We start from the raw sequence: 14462 nt of genomic DNA, 5'->3' as shown, positions 1-14462 counted from the left end.
ACGATCGGACCAAGAACAGCTCGGTCCGTTTCCGGTGGCGCCCGGCCGCGAAGCTTCGCTCGCACAACCTTGTACCCGAGACCGAACACCTCAGCCTCGACGCCGTCAATCAGCTCCTGAAGGCTGCTCTCCTTGCTGTTCTGGATACTGGCCTGCAGCAAACGACGGCAATCCTGCAGTCCGGCAGACGTCGCAGCACGCTCCGACGGTTGAGCCCGGCGATGGGCTGCCTCCGCTGCTTCACACTCTTCCCTCAAGCGCTCGATGTCCGGAGACCACCAGTACACCTGGGGCTTGCGGTGGAAGGTAGCCCCGTGTACTCTCTCCATGGTCTCATCGCACGCCCGAGTGAGTCCGCCAACCAGCCCCTCCGGAGTGTCGACCTGTCCGAAACGGCCGACTGTGAGGGCGATGTCAAAGCTCTTCCGGACGAACTGCGTCGTCTTCCACCGAGTTCCGGCATGCCTGGCTGTCCCGTCACTGGCTGCTGCTTGGCTTTGGTGCTGCTGGCCACGTCGCTTGTTCCGTTGACCCGGAACCTCCACCTGAAACTCGATGTACGCGTGATCGCTGCCGGAGAAGCGGTTAAGCACGCGCCATGAGTCCGGCCGCACAATGGATTGGCTGGCGAAGGAGACGTCGATGACGCTTTCCCGTGCAACCCCGTTGCCCTTGAAGGTGGGCACGTTGCCACGGTTCAGCGTCTGCAGCGCCAGCTGTTCCACCACGCTTAGGAGCTCCTGCCCCTTCCGGGTAGTGCGCGCACTCCCCCACTCCTCGTTCCAGGCGTTGAAGTCCCCGGCCAGGACTGATGTTGTATGTCCCACCAGCGACACCTCCACCGCACCAAGAAACTCCTCGAAGTCATCAAGACCGCTGCTGGGCGACACGTAGCAGCTGGCGAACGTAACTCCCGCTATCGTGGCAACCACCAGTCCCGGGACGACGCTTCCCCACAGACGCTGAATGGGGTAAGCCCCCGTTGCGACGATCGCCACACTGAGTTCCTCATCAACGGCCCATCGCGGATCATCTCGAGGCGGCCGATACAGCTCGCAGGCGAGCACCACCTCAACACCCAGCTCGCGGGCCGTCTGCATCAGCAGGTCCTGAGCTGTCCTGCTTCGCCCAAGGTTGATCTGCAGCACCTTTAGCGCCGGCACGTCAGATGGCCGACCGGATGCGGGCCGCTGCACACTGCACAGCACACCTCCGCCGTGCAGCTCTTCGCCTGATGATCTGGCTTCCCGCATCGAATGCAGCTGGCCGAGCGATCGACCTCGCTCGTGCACGCTGCCCGGACGTGTCCCATCTCCAGACACTTGTAACAACGTTGCTGCCGCGTCTGCATTGGAGCCACCTTCCGGATCAGGCAGGACGTGTACAGGATTTTGACAAACTTCCCGTCCAGCTCCTCTGCCGCCTTCGTTGTCACCCGAGCTATCGCCACCTTCGTGCCGTCCCACGCTGGTCGCAGCCGAACCGAAGTCTCCTCCACGGTGTGCTGGCATAGCTCGGAGAGTGCCTTCGCCACGTGTGACTCCTCCGCTAAAGGGTCGACCGCGTCCATCCGGATGTCGACCGTGGGAGTCACCAAGCGTGCTGAAGCCGGCAGTTCCGCCTTCGCGCACACGTCTTGGATGCACTGCAGCACCTCTGCAGCGTTCGCGCTCTCCTTCAGCTCCATAACGAGTCGGGAGCGTGTGGTGCGTCGTCCGACTCCGAGAGCCTCTGCGTACTTTTCCATCTCTGGAGCCCCACGCACAACCTGGTAAACCTCGGTCCAGGTTTGTCCCTCGGCTGGAGCGATCTCAATTGCGTCCGGCTTGGTCTTGCGCTGCCGTTGACGCCCTCCGCCTCGTCGTGTTGCAGGCTGGCTACAGGGATAACTGGCTTGTGGCCGCCAAGCGTTCATAGCGACGTGGCTTTTTGATCCTTCGATGTCGGCTCTTCCTATCATTGTAAAGCAAAATTTACCAAGCGTAGGATTGTTCACCCTTTCAAGGGAACGTGAGCTGGGTTTAGACCGTCGTGAGACAGGTTAGTTTTACCCTACTGGTGTGCATTGTTTGTCGCTATCTTAACGGAATTCCTGTGCAGTACGAGAGGAACCACAGGTACGGACCACTGGCTCAATACTAGTTCGAACGGACTATGGTATGACGCTACGTCCGCTGGATTATGCCTGAACGCCTCTAAGGTCGTATCCAATCCGAGCTGATAGCGCTTCTTATACCCATTAGGTGGTCGTAAGCTAGCGGGCCTAACAACCCTCCGAGAACCGTCCGTGCTGTCCATTGGCACACTGGCGTCTCATCCCCGCTTACTACTAGGCCGCAAAGGGCGGGTTCGCGCTGCACGTGTTAGTACCATACATGTTGGGAACACCGGTGGACGAGCTTGCCGACTGTGGATAGCACTAGTTTCGACACCTACGACCGCCCGCAAACGACGGGACTACAGGCTGGGAGCTTCAAGTTGTAGAGATGCGTTCGCATCGATCCTCTCAGGCGACCCATGCTTGGTGGTTAGTGCTTGCGCGTGCGCGCCCCGTGTGTGCTGGAATTGGCCAACCAGTGCACATTGGTGGTGCGTACCGTGACTTGCACCATGTGACGAGAGTGTTGAAGAACACTGTGTGGTGACTCTATGCCTATGTGATGGGGTGCTTGTAACACACGACCGAACCGACGGCTCGTTGGATGGTCACGACAGTGTGGTGCAGGTGCGCCCATGTGTAACGAATACATTGAGTGCCGTTGGAGGTTAGCGGTTGGTTGGTTGCATGCTACAACTTCGCGTTGTACATGGGCTGGCCGCTGCGCTTCCTTCGGGTTGCCACTTGATGTTGATAGGGTTGATGTATTGTGTTCGTTGACTTTTGGTTCATTCCAAAAGTCTTCGGACTTAGATAATTTTACAAGTGTCGGCGCTCTCGGACCGAAAATAAGAAGACAACTAAGAAGAAAAAGAGAAAGAAGCTAATAGTGGAAAGTATTCTTCTTCAAAGAAGGAACAAAAATTTTACAAGTGTTGAAAAATTTCCTAAGTCCAAAAAATTTTCTAAGTCCAGAAAATTTTCTAAGTCCCACAAAATGGAACATGATGAAGAAGATACAGAAGTTGAAAATTTTTCTAAGTCCAAAAAATTTTCTAAGTCCAGAAAATTTTCTAAGTCCAAAGTGTTGGAACAATTTCCAAAGGCCCATAGGTTGCACTGAATTTTCCTAAGTTGGCCACAAGTACCCATGAGGTATCGAGAAGGTTCACCCGAAGGACATAATATGTCCCAAAGTACCGATAGAGCACCCACAAAGAGCACCCAATTGGCCTAAGTTGGCCAAAAGTACCGATAGAGTACCCACAAGTAGCACTGAGTTGGCCTAAGTTGGCCAAAAGTACCGATAGAGTACCCACAAGAAGCACTGAGTTGGCCTAAGTTGGCCAAAAGTACCGATAGAGTACCCACAAGAAGCACTGAGTTGGCCTAAGTTGGCCAAAAGTACCGATAGAGTACCCACAAATAGCACCCAGTTGGCCTAAGTTGGCCAAAAGTACCGATAGAGCACCCAAAAGTAGCACCCAATTGGCCTATGTTGGCCAAAAGTACCGATAGAGTACCCACAAATAGCACCCAGTTGGCCTAAGTTGGCCAAAAGTACCGATAGAGCACCCACAAGTAGCACCCAATTGGCCTATGTTGGCCAAAAGTACCGATAGAGTACCCACAAATAGCACCGAATGGGCCTAAGTTGGCCAAAAGTACCGATAGAGTACCCACAAATAGCACCGCGTTGGCCTAAGTTGGCCAAAAGTACCGATAGAGTACCCACAAGTAGCACTGAGTTGGCCTAAGTTGGCCAAAAGTACTGATAGAGTACCCACAAATAGCACCGAATGGGCCTAACATGGCCAAAAGTACCGATAGAGTACCCACAAATAGCACCGAATGGGCCTAACATGGCCAAAAGTACCGATAGAGCACCCACATATAGCACCCCATTGGCCTAAGTTGGCCAAAAGTACCGATAGAGTACCCACAAAGAGCACCCAATTGGCCTAAGTTGGCCAAAAGTACCGCCAAGTAGCACCATAGAGGCCCGAGTAGAGCGAAATGTGGGCCAAATTGAACATTTGAAAATTTTTACAAGTCCAGAAAATTTTCTAAGTCCAGAAAATTTTCTAAGTCCAAAGAGTTGGACAAATTTCCTTAGGCCCAAAGGTTGCACTGAATGTTCCTAAGTTGGCCATCAGTACCCATGAAGTATCGCGAAGGTTCACCCGAAAGACACAATATGCCCTAAAGTACCCACAGAGTACCCACAAGTTGCACCCAATTGGCCTAAGTTGGCCAAAAGTACCGACAAGTAGCACCATAGAGGCCCGAGTAGAGCGAAATGTGGGCCAAAGTACCGAGTAGTTGCAACAAATGCCCAAATGGATACCAAAATGTGGTACCAAGCACCTAACTGTTGCAACAAATGCTAGCTTTCTGAGCAAAAGCTGTGGACCAATTTCGTAGAAGAACCGCCTAGGCGAAAAGGCAAAAATCGCCGAAGCTGGCCCGCTCGCAGAGCTCGCGGGCCAGGAGATACTCATAGGGCGATTTACTAGAGTGGGGAACTTGAGAATTTTTGTGTCCGAGACTTTGGGCAACTTCGCGGCCGCCCCCTTAAAGTAAAAGATTTTCTCTGGGTGCCTAAAATTCGCAATTCCCGCAAAGTCGGGAAGACGTTAAAGTTTTTGCCCAAAAAATGGCCATCGATTTAAGGTGATTTTCCAATAAGAAAATGCTTCCTATTTTGAATTTTTTCGAATATTTCCTAAACTAAGCGTCGGAGCACATGGCCGTGGAGGAACTTTTGGTAGCTTTTGGCAAGGGCTATCGGATGAAATAATGCGAAAGGCCATCGGAGCGATATTGGATAAATGCGGGCCCATAAACGTACCTAAGAAGTGAAAATTGGTACCTTGCACGCAGGATGCAAGAAATGCTTGAGTGTTAACCATCATCGGTACCAAGTACCTAGGTTATATCGAGTGCGTAGATGGAAGTCGGTACCAAAGGGAAACCTTCCTAGGCTAGGTGCACGCAAGTGAGTATGGATCGATCAGTAGAAAGATGGGAAGCCATAGGAAACCTTCCTAGGCTAGGTGCACGCAAGTGAGTATGGATCGATCAGTAGAAAGTGGGAAGCCCAAGGAAACCTTCCTAGGCTAGGTGCACGCAAGTGAGTATGGATCGATCAGTAGAAAGATGGGAAGCCATAGGAAACCTTCCTAGGCTAGGTGCACGCAAGTGAGTATGGATCGATCAGTAGAAAGATGGGAAGCCATAGGAAACCTTCCTAGGCTAGGTGCACGCAAGTGAGTATGGATCGATCAGTAGAAAGATGGGAAGCCATAGGAAACCTTCCTAGGCTAGGTGCACGCAAGTGAGTATGGATCGATCAGTAGAAAGTGGGAAGCCCATTACCAAATGCCCTAGTGAAGACCGTAAACGAATATCATGAACCGATAAGGAGCACCAAATGCCCTAGTGAAGACCGTAAACGAATATCATGAACCGATAAGGAGCACCAAATGCCCTAGTGAAGACCGTAAACGAATATCATGAACCGATAAGGAGCACCAAATGCCCTAGTGAAGACCGTAAACGAATATCATGAACCGAGAAGTAGCAACGAATGCCTGAAAAAGTACCAAGTCCTCGGTATAGAGTAACGAGAGTTAACCGCCGTGATGTATGCAATGTGGGCAGCCATTGCATGGGTTCTGGACTTGGTTCGCGAATAACTTTTTTGCTAGACATCGGACAAAGTTGACGTGGAAGAACGAAATGTAGCATTTGATGCCACCTATCCAAAACTTTTTCAAGATTGAAGATCCGATCGATACAGCCTGAGTTATAGGCAAAAGTTGGTGCAAAAACGAGCATTTTTAATGGTGAAAAATCGGTACTCCTCGAATAGCTCCTGTTGGAAGCATCGGACCACATGGTCGTGGAGGAACATATTGTAGCGCGCGGTGTCAAGTATCGACACCCAAAACCGCATGTCCGATGGACGGAAAATGACCAAGTTATAGTGAAAACTTGGTTGCACCAAATTCCCGAAGAAGTGCAACGAGAAGGTGAATGCGATGGTTGTTCGTCGAATAGCTCCGGCCACAGACATGGTAGCGATTAGTGGTGCATGGAAGAAATCTAGCCACAAGTGCCATCTACCCATGGCCAGAAGAAAGTGTGGCCATATCTTGGATACCGGCGGAGCTATGGGGCAAATATGGGCCAAAAATGGTGCAAGTTGGACCAAAAATCCGAAAAAGTACCTAGGTAAATGCGATGGTTGTTCGTCGAATAGCTCCGGCCACAGACATGGTAGCGATTAGTGGTGCATGGAAGAAATCTAGCCACAAGTGCCATCTAGCCATGGCCAGAAGAAAGTGTGGCCATATCTTGGATACCGGCGGAGCTATGGGGCAAATATGGGCCAAAAATGGTGCAAGTTGGACCAAAAATCCGACCAAGTGCGCGAGGCGCTTTCGTGAATAGCTCCGGCCACAGACATGGTAGCGATTAGTGGTGCATGGAAGAAATCTAGCCACAAGTGCCATCTACCCATGGCCAGAAGAAAGTGTGGCCATATCTTGGATACCGGCGGAGCTATGGGGCAAATATGGGCCAAAAATGGTGCAAGTTGGACCAAAAATCCGACCAAGTGCGCGAGGCGCTTTCGTGAATAGCTCCGGCCACAGACATGGTAGCGATTAGTGGTGCATGGAAGAAATCTAGCCACAAGTGCCATCTACCCATGGCCAGAAGAAAGTGTGGCCATATCTTGGATACCGGCGGAGCTATGGGGCAAATATGGGCCAAAAATGGGTAAAATTGTACGGTCCAAAGCCAAGGGTAAATTTTTTTATTCCTCTAATAACTTCTAGCACAGACATTGAATCGGTTGGTGATGTATGGATGAAATGTAGCAAACAGTTGGAACTACCCATAAAATCTTAAAGATTGACGATCCAATGTATAGAACCGGAGTAATGTGCGATACTTGGTGAAAAATCGAGTGAAAAATTAGCTATAAACTGTTTTTGGCCCATAACTCGAATACTAGACATCGGAAGGGGGGGTCGTAGAACGATTTTTTGTTGCCCTATCGATTCCCTATCGAACGAGCAAAAGTTGTTTTTTTGACCAAAAAGGACCCCTACTCTAGTAAAATTGGCCTGATTTTACTAGTCCCCGGTACCCGTACAGGCAAAATGAGCAAAATGCTCAAGTATGAATGGTTTTTGGCCCATAACTCGAATACTAGACGTCGCAGGGGGGTGTCATGGAACAATTTTTGGTAGCCCTTGAAATTATCTATCGAATGACATATACTTGATTTTTGGCCAAAAAGTTCCCTAGACTAGTAAAAATCGCATCATTTTACTAGAGTCGGGTACCCTGGACGAAAAACCGCTATAATTGCGGTTTTTGGCTAATAACTCGAATACTAGACGTCGCAGGGGGGTGTCGTGGAACAATTTTTGGTAGCCCTTGAAATTATCTATCGAATGACATATACTTGATTTTTGGCCAAAAAGTTCCCTAGACTAGTAAAAATCGCATCATTTTACTAGAGTCGGGTACCCTGGACGAAAAACCGCTATAGTTGCGGTTTTTGGCTAATAACTCTAATACTAGACGTCGGAGGGGGGTGTCGTGGAACAATTTTTGGTAGCCCTTGAAATTATCTATCGAATGACATATACTTGATTTTTTGACCAAAAAGTTCCTAGACTAGTAAAAATCGCATCATTTTACTAGAGTCGGGTACCCTGTACGAAAAACCGCTATAGTTGCGGTTTTTGGCCAATAACTCGAATACTAGACGTCGGAGGGGGGTGCCGTAGAACAATTTTTTGTAGCCCTTGAAATTACCTTTCGAATGATATATAGTGGTTTTTTGGTCAAACAGTGACCCCGAGACTAGTAACCCTCCATACACAAAACCGCCTAAAAAGTTTTGGTTTTGCAAAATTTTGAAAAGTGCGTCAAAAAAATTTTTTCAAAAAGTACCAAATCGTGATCAGAACTCACTATAGACCATAAAAAGTGAAATCCGATGGTCATTTGCAACACTTGGTCAATCGAGAAAAATTTCACTTTTTTACTAGAGTCGGGTACCCTGAACGAAAAATCGCTCAAGTGATGGTTTTTGGCCAATAACTCGAATACTAGACGTCGGAGGGGGGTGCCGTAGAACAATTTTTTGTAGCCCTTGAAATTACCTTTCGAATGATATATAGTGGTTTTTTGGTCAAACAGTGACCCCGAGACTAGTAACCCTCCATACACAAAACCGCCTACAAAAACTTTGTTTTGAAAAATTTTGAAAAGTTCAAAAAAATTTTTTTTTCAAAAACTACTAAAACGTGATAAGAACTTACTATAGACCATGAAAAGTGATATCCGATGATAATTTGCAAAAGTTGGTAACTAGTAAAAAATTTCACTTTTTTACTAGAGTCGGTGCAACGAGAAAAAAAAAGTCCGTGATGGAGAAAAATGGCACGTTTTCCACGCCTGTACGCTTTCGTTTTCTATATAGGGGGTAGGTGAGCCAGAAGCATGAATTTGACTGAGTACGTATCTTTATGAATTGGGCCCTTCTAAATCGATTGAGACTACCCCCAGGACGATCGGACGACTGCTTCTGGCTCAAAATGTGGTTTTTAGATTTTGATCGTCAATTATGAGAGAAAAAATCGATTAGAAGTAAAGATACGAAATGCTTGGTCTAAGTTGGGAAACGACTTCGGATATTTGTTGGACGTTGTCGTAGAAGGTCCGAGGACCAAGGAAAAGTGATTTCCAAGTGGATTTATGCACTATTAGTCGATGGTAAGATGTGAAATTAGTAGAACTTACCATACAGTTTGCGAAGTTGAAGCAATCGGTTGGTGAATATGGTACTGTCTGTCCAATTTGGTGGTTCGGAATGAGTGAAACGATGTTGATGATGGATAGACGTTCCGATTGCCCCCGATCGGGGAACATATAGTGGTCTTTAAGGTCCAAGTACCTATGTTTTGGTAAGCAGAACTGAGAGTTAAAGGATGAAAGTCGGCCATTCCTAATATCATCCTATCGGTGGTTCGCGAGTTGTTTGAGGACCGGAGCAGCTCGCGATGAAACGGTCCTAGGGTATTGGTTATCCATCCAAGGAAGAGTAAATGCGATCCTAGATGTGTGTCGTTGGCCGTTCTACCGGTATCGCCTATCGATGAGATATCGACGGGCATGCCTTACTCGAAAGTTGAATTCTAGGATCGATGGTCAAACAGACCTATGAGCGATAAACCAAACTGAACACGTATTGATGTCGGCTTTTCCTATCATTTGATGCCGCAGGTTGTTTAGGGACCGGAGCAACTTGCGGCCGAGACGGTCCCCGGGGGTTTCTTTCTCCAAGGAGTGGAAACTATTAAGCAAGAGTTGTAGCAAGATACGATCCTCTGATGTGTCGTTGGCCGTTCATGCGGTATCGCCTGTCGATGAGATATCGATGGGCATGCCTTACTCTACCGACCTTCTAATTGAGAGTATTAATCAGGGATCGATGGTCAAACAGACCAATGAGCGATAAACCAAACTGAACACGTATTGATGTCGGCTTTTCCTATCATTTGATGCCGCAGGTTGTTTAGGGACCGGAGCAGCTTGCGGCCGAGACGGTCCCCGGGGGTTTCTTTCTCCAAGGAGAAGAAACGATTAAGCAAAAGTTGTAGCAAGATACGATCCTCTGATGTGTCGTTGGCCGTTCAAGCGGTATCGCCTGTCGATGAGATATCGATGGGCATGCCTTACTCTCCCGACTGGATTACTGAGAGTTTAATCAGGGATCGATGGTCAAACAGACCAATGAGCGATAAACCAAACTGAACACGTATTGATGTCGGCATTTCCTATCATTTGTCGCAGGTTGTTTAGGGACCGGAGCAGCTTGCGACCGAGACGGTCCCCGGGGGTTTCTTTCTCCAAGGAGTGGAAACGATTAAGCAAAAGTCGTAGCAATAATCGATCACCTGATGTGTCGTTGGCCGTTCTTGCGGTATCGCCTGTCGATGAGATATCGATGGGCATGCCTTACTCTCCTGACTGTTTAATTGAGAGTTATAATCAGGGATCGATGGTCAAAAAGACCTATGAGCGATAAACCAAACTGAACACGTATTGATGTCGGCATTTCCTATCATTTGTCGCAGGTTGTTTGGGGACCGGAGCAGCTTGCGACCGAGACGGTCCCTTCCCGAAAGATGGTGAACCGAGTCGTCTGGCGTAAAAACCGGACGACTCGAAAGGGCTTGACCCTTTCAAGTGAGCGATAATCACATTCTACGCTCAGTTCGACAGCTACAAGGCAATCACTCGCTATGTTCAGAGCTAATACATGCAACATGCCGGCATTGTTTCCACCGACGCATGGATTCAAGACTGGTGCACTTATTAGTTAAACCGTTCGCCTCCGGGTGTTTCGAGTTCAAGTCTGGATGAGGATTGATCTTGCTGGTAATAGCTTGAGCCCCTGAATAAGGGGTCGAAGCGTACATCTTGAGACCATGTACAACATATTACCAAATCGGCACCATGGGTTCGGGTGCAAGTGATGTAACCGTGAAAGATGTTGAGCAGCCCAACATCGGTTTACACACGCATAATAGGAAGGCAGCGCTGTCGACTGGTCAGTCGTGTAAGAAGTGTGCATTATCGATCTCCAATATATGAGCTCAGTATGACAGCCCAATTGGTAATCCTCGGGACCTCCAGAAAGGAAGCTGGATGAGGATTACCAAATCGAAAGTTGATAAGTGTAGTGGTACCACTTAGTCAACTTGTATCCCGAAAGATGGTGGACCGAGTCGTCTGGCGTAAAAACCGGACGACTCGAAAGGGCTTGACCCTTTCAAGTGAGCGATAATCACATTCTACGCTCAGTTCGACAGCTACAAGGCAATCACTCGCTATGTTCAGAGCTAATACATGCAACATGCCGGCATTGTTTCCACCGACGCATGGATTCAAGACTGGTGCACTTATTAGTTAAACCGTTCGCCTCCGGGTGTTTCGAGTTCAAGTCTGGATGAGGATTGATCTTGCTGGTAATAGCTTGAGCCCCTGAATAAGGGGTCGAAGCGTACATCTTGAGACCATGTACAACATATTACCAAATCGGCACCATGGGTTCGGGTGCAAGTGATGTAACCGTGAAAGATGTTGAGCAGCCCAACATCGGTTTACACACGCATAATAGGAAGGCAGCGCTGTCGACTGGTCAGTCGTGTAAGAAGTGTGCATTATCGATCACAAATATATTGGTGATCTGTAGGTTGCGCATACACCATGCCCGGTGTAAAGTGCCGTGGTCCCCCCCGGGGGGCTGCATCAAACCGTTCGCCACGCGAACTACCCAATGGAACGAACTCGATGCATTTAATAAGAAGAAGAGATGATAATGAAACACGGTCGATTTAAGAGTTGAAAACGTTGAAATGCCTATAAGCAAGTCTTAAGTTGGTGGTTTCGTTGTGCCCCAACAAATTGGTGCCTTACCCTACACCAAAGAGCCATTCAACATGGTTCAAGTGAGCGATAATCACGCTCTACGCTCAGTATGACAGCTGCAAGGCAATCACTCGCTAAGTTCAGAGCTAATACATGCAACACGCCGGCATTGTTTCCACCGACGCATGGATTCAAGACTGGTGCACTTATTAGTTAAACCGTTCGCCTCCGGGTGTTTCGAGTTCAAGTCTGGATGAGGATTGTTCTTGCTGGTAATAGCTTGAGCCCCTGAATAAGGGGCCGAAGCGTACATCTTGAGAGTAAATGTACAACATATTACCAAATCGGCACCGTGGGTTCTGGTGCAAGTGATGTAACCATGAAAGATGTTGAGCAGCCCAACATCGGTTTACACACGCATAAGGGGTTTATTGTTATCTGTAGGTTGCGCATACACCATACCCGGTGTAAAGTGCCGTGGTCCCCCAGGGGGCTGCATCAAAACGTTCGCCATGCGAACTACCCAATGGAACGAACTCGATGTATTGAAAGAGATGAACAATTAATAGCGAGAATAGGGGCCCGGAAGCAATTCCGCGGCCCTACGGTCGATTCAAGAGTTGAAACGTTGTACAATCGTGGATAGCACCTAGTGCTAATATGGTGAGAGATAATGTGTGAGGAAATTTAGTTTCCTAAAGTTTAGTTAGTGGTTTCCGTTGTGCCCTAACAAACTTAAAGTTGGTGGTGACCGTTACACCCCAACAAATTGGTGCCTTACCCAACACCAAAGAGCCATTCCATATGGTTCTAGAGAGAGAGAGTTGTGTGGAAATTTATTTCCCACTAAGCGAGTGTGTGTCTGTAGTGGAACGAATTCTGGTTGATCCTACCAGTAATATACGCTTGTCTCAAAGGTTAAGCCATGCATGTCTAAGTACAAACATAAATGAATGTGAAACCGCATAAGGCTCAGTATAACAGCTATAATTCACAAGATCATCCTACCACTAGTTACTTGGATAACTGTGGAAAATCCAGAGCTAATACATGCAACATGCCGGGACTGTTGCCCTCGCGGGTAGCTGAACTGGTGCACTTATTAGTTAAACCAATCGCCTCCGGGCGGCTTGAGTTGAAGTCTGGATAAGGACGCAGATCGTATGGTCGCTTGTCGACTGACGACAGATCTTTCAAATGTCTGCCCTATCAACTATTGATGGTAGTGTAGAGGACTACCATGGTTGCGACGGGTAACGGGGAATCAGGGTTCGATTCCGGAGAGGGAGCCTGAGAAATGGCTACCACATCCAAGGAAGGCAGCAGGCGCGTAAATTACCCAATCCCAGTACGGGGAGGTAGTGACGAGAAATAACAATATGGACCTCTCTAACGATGGTCCATAATTGGAATGAGTTGAGTATAAATCCTTCAACAAGGATCAAGTGGAGGGCAAGTCTGGTGCCAGCAGCCGCGGTAATTCCAGCTCCACTAGCGTATATTAAAGTTGTTGCGGTTAAAACGTTCGAAGTTGATTGCCCGTCCAGACACGTGACCGCCACGGGCGCCCGGTTACACGCCGGGGCCGTTCGTGCGCGCGCTCACGGCTGCGACTCACAATGGTGTACTTGGGCGTTACTCTGTGAACGAGTACCGTGCTACCGGTTAACTCCGGCACGGGCTCCTCATGGTGCTCAAGATACTCACATTTACCTTGAACAAATTAGAGTGCTCAAAGCAGGCTAAGACAAAGCGTCCGGCCCCCCCGTGGGGTTGGCGTTGGCCGAGAATAATCTTGCATGGAATAATGGAATATGACCTCGGTTTATACGATTTCGTTGGTTTGTCAGAAACCTAGAGGTAATGATTAACAGAAGTAGTTGGGGGCATTGGTATTACGGCGCGAGAGGTGAAATTCGTAGACCGTCGTAGGACCAACTGAAGCGAAAGCGTTTGCCATGGATGCTTTCTTTAATCAAGAACGAAAGTTAGAGGATCGAAGGCGATTAGATACCGCCCTAGTTCTAACCGTAAACGATGCCAATTAGCAATTGGGAGACGCTACCCCTATTCGGTGCTCTCAGTCGCTTCCGGGAAACCAAAATCGGGTTCCGGGGGAAGTATGGTTGCAAAGTTGAAACTTAAAGGAATTGACGGAAGGGCACCACAAGAAGTGGAGCTTGCGGCTTAATTTGACTCAACACGGAAAATTTACCAGGTCCAAACTTATCGAGGTAAGACAGATTGATAGCTCTTTCTCAAATTTAAGGGTAGTGGTGCATGGCCGTTCTTAGTTCGTGGAATGATTTGTCTGGTTAATTCCGATAACGAACGTGACTCAAACATGCTAACTAGAACGCTGTCAGCAGTGCGCCTCCGGGCGCACCTGACGTTTACAGCCGGGCGGCGCCTTCACGGGCGGTCGTCGGCTACGTTTGCCCTGCTTAGCGGGACAACTTGTGTTTAGCAAGCTGAGAATGAGCGATAACAGGTCCGTGATGCCCTTAGATGTTCTGGGCTGCACGCGTGCTACAATGTGGGTCGCAGCGTGTTCTCGCCAATAGGCGCCCCCATTCCGAGAGGAACGGGAAATCACTAAAATGCCCATCTAGTCGGGATTGGGGACTGCAACGGTCCCCATGAACCTGGAATTTCTAGTAAGCACTAGTCATTAGCTAGTGCTGATTACGTCCCTGCCCTTTGTACACACCGCCCGTCGCTACTACCGATGGATTATTTAGTGAGGTTTCTGGAGGCTTACCTTCCGCGGTTCCTTCGTGAGCTGCAGCTGGCATGGCTGAAGTTGACCGAACTTGATGATTTAGAGGAAGTAAAAGTCGTAACAAGGTTTCCGTAGGTGAACCTGCGGAAGGATCATTACTGATGATCGTCCGCGAGTGACCAA

General features: G+C 48.6%; 1 pseudogene; it reads left to right on the top strand.

The window, feature by feature from the left end:
• The window catches only part of LOC125772881 (large subunit ribosomal RNA), an 8738-nt pseudogene extending 6205 nt beyond the window's left edge, over window positions 1–2533 (top strand).
• Window positions 2534–14462: the final 11929 nt, after the last annotated feature.

The sequence above is a fragment of the Anopheles funestus genome, assembly GCF_943734845.2.
Source record: "Anopheles funestus chromosome X unlocalized genomic scaffold, idAnoFuneDA-416_04 X_unloc_132, whole genome shotgun sequence".
Lineage (NCBI taxonomy): Eukaryota > Metazoa > Arthropoda > Insecta > Diptera > Culicidae > Anopheles > Anopheles funestus.
Note: the sequence above shows the minus strand (reverse complement) of the source record. Positions and strands in the feature narration are given on the sequence as shown.